This window comes from Tachypleus tridentatus, unplaced genomic scaffold (genome assembly GCF_004210375.1).
Source record: "Tachypleus tridentatus isolate NWPU-2018 unplaced genomic scaffold, ASM421037v1 Hic_cluster_1, whole genome shotgun sequence".
Lineage (NCBI taxonomy): Eukaryota > Metazoa > Arthropoda > Merostomata > Xiphosura > Limulidae > Tachypleus > Tachypleus tridentatus.
Genome location: NW_027467777.1, coordinates 3,636,720 through 3,639,414, shown reverse-complemented (window position 1 = coordinate 3,639,414; position 2,695 = coordinate 3,636,720).

The window sequence follows — 2,695 nt, the reverse complement described above, 5'->3', positions numbered from 1 at the left end:
CTTAAATCTGTTTTATCTGGTTTTAGAATCAAAATTTGTTTGATTTTACACTTTTTATGCTGTAAAATTTTTATTTTAGAACGGTTTAAGTGTTTCTAGTCTGAAATTATACGTTTCTAACCTATTTTATGTTGTTTTTATTGTTTCACAAGAATTCTTTTAAGCGTTTCTACTCTCAATGTGCATGTTTTTACACTTTTTATTTATTGGTTTCAACGTTTTATAAGAATTCGTCTGTTACACCGTTTTAAGCGTTTCTAGTCTAAATTTACTTATTTTACACCTTCTTCTTATGTTGTTTTCACATACTGTTTCTAGCGATTTAGAAGAATTCTTCTTTAGACTGCTTTAAACGTTTCTAGTCTCAATTTTTGTTGTTTAAAGTGTTTTTTAAGCTGTTTTCACCGTTTTACAAGTATTTGTGTCTTAAATCTGTTTTATCAGGTTTTAGTCTGAATTGTGTTCTAATCACAAATTGCATGTTTTACACTGTTTAATGCTCCTAAATTTGTTTCACAAGAATTATATCTTTAAAGTCTAAAAACTTTACATAATAATGTGTCTAAATTATATCTTTTCCACTTTTTATATTTTTTGGTTTCAACGTTTTATAAGAATTCGTCTGTTACACTGGTTTAAGTGTTTCTAATCTCAAATTGCATGTTTTACACTATTTTGATGTTGTTTTCATTCTTTTTACAAGAATCTGTGTCTCAAATCTGTTTTATGAGGTTCTAGACCTGATATGTTTGTTTTATACTGTTTAATGCTCCTAAATTCTCTTTCACAAGAATTACATCTTTTAAAGTCTAAAAACTTTACCTAATAATGTGACTAAATTATATCTTTTAGACCAGTTTTGAGCGTTTTTAGTCTCAAATTGCATGTTTTTAAAGTGTTTTTAAGCTGTTTTCACCGTTTCTTGTCAAGTATTCGTGTCTTAAATCCTTTTAGTCTGAATTTGTTTGATTTTACACTGTTTTAAGCTGTTTTCAGCTTTTAGAAGAATTCTTAGTTTAGACCGGTTTAAGTGTTTTTAATCTCAAATTGCATGTTTTTACACTATTTTTATGCTGTTTTCATTCTTTTACAAGAATTCGTGTCTCAAATCTGTTTTATGAGGTTCTAGTCTCAATATGTTTGTTTTTACACTGTTTTAAGCTGTTTTCAGCTTTTTAGAAGAATTCTTTTTAGACCGGTTTAAGTGTTTCTAATCTCAAATTGCATGTTTTACACTATTTTTATGTTGTTTTCATTCTTTTACAAGAATTCGTGTCTCAAATCTGTTTTATGAGGTTCTAGTCTCAATATGTTTGTTTTTACACTGTTTAATGCTCCTAAATTCTGTTTCACAAGAATTACATCTTTTAAAGTCTAAAAACTTTACCTAATAATGTGTCTAAATTATATCTTTTAGACCGGTTTTGAGCGTTTTCAGTCGCAAATTGCATGTTTTTAAGCTGTTTTCACCGTTTTTCAAGGATTCGTGTCTTAAATCTGTTTTATCTGGTTTTAGTCTCAATTTGTTTGATTTTACACTGTTTTAAGCTGTTTTCAGCTTTTAGAAGAATTCTTTTTTTAGACCGGTTTAAGTTTTTTCTAGTCTCAAATTACATGTTTTAATGTGTTTTTAAGCTGTTTTCACCGTTTTACAAGTTTTCGTGTCTTAAATCTGTTTTATCTGGTTTTAGAATCAAAAATTTGTTTGATTTTACACTCTTTTTATGCTTGTTTTAAAGAATTCTAATTTTAGACCGGTTTAAGTATTTCTAGTCTCAAATTACACGTTTCTAACCTATTTTATATGTTGTTTTATTGTTTCACAAGAATTCCTCTTTTGTTAAGCGTTTCTACACTCAATGTGCATGTTTTTACACTTTTTATTTGTTGGTTTCAACGTTTTATAAGAATTCGTCTGTTACACTGTTTTAAGCGTTTCTAGTCTAAATTTACCTATTTTTACACTCTTCTTATTGTGTTTCACATAATGTTTCCAGCGATTTAGAAGAATTCTTCTTTTAGACTGCTTTTAAACGTTTCTAGTCTCAATTTTTCTTGTTTTAAAGTGTTTTAAGCTGTTTTCACCGTTTTACAAGTATTTGTGTCTTAAATCTGTTTTATCTGGAATTAAGTCTGAATTAAGAATTTTAATTTAGACCTGTTTAAGTGTTTCTAATCTCAAATTGCATGTTTTACACTATTTTTATGCTGTTTTCATTCTTTTTTACAAGAATTCGTGTCTCAAATCTGTTTTATGAGGTTCTAGTCTCAATATGTTTGTTTTACACTGTTTAATGCTCCTAAATTCTGTTTCACAAAATTACATCTTTTAAAGTCTAAAACTTTACCTAATAATGTGTCTAAATTATATCTTTTAGACCGGTTTTGAGCGTTTTCAGTCTCAAATTGCATGTTTTAAGCTGTTTTCACCGTTTTTTTTCAAGTATTCGTGTCTTAAATCTGTTTTATCTGGTTTTAGTCTCAATTTGTTTGATTTTACACTGTTTTAAGCTGTTTTCAGCTTTTAGAAGAATTCTTTTTAGACCGGTTTAAGTTTTTCTAGTCTCAAATTACATGTTTTAATGTGTTTTTAAGCTGTTTTCACCGTTTTACAAGTTTTCGTGTCTTAAATCTGTTTTATCTGGTTTTAGAATCAAAATTTGTTTGATTTTACACTCTTTTTTATGCTGTTTTA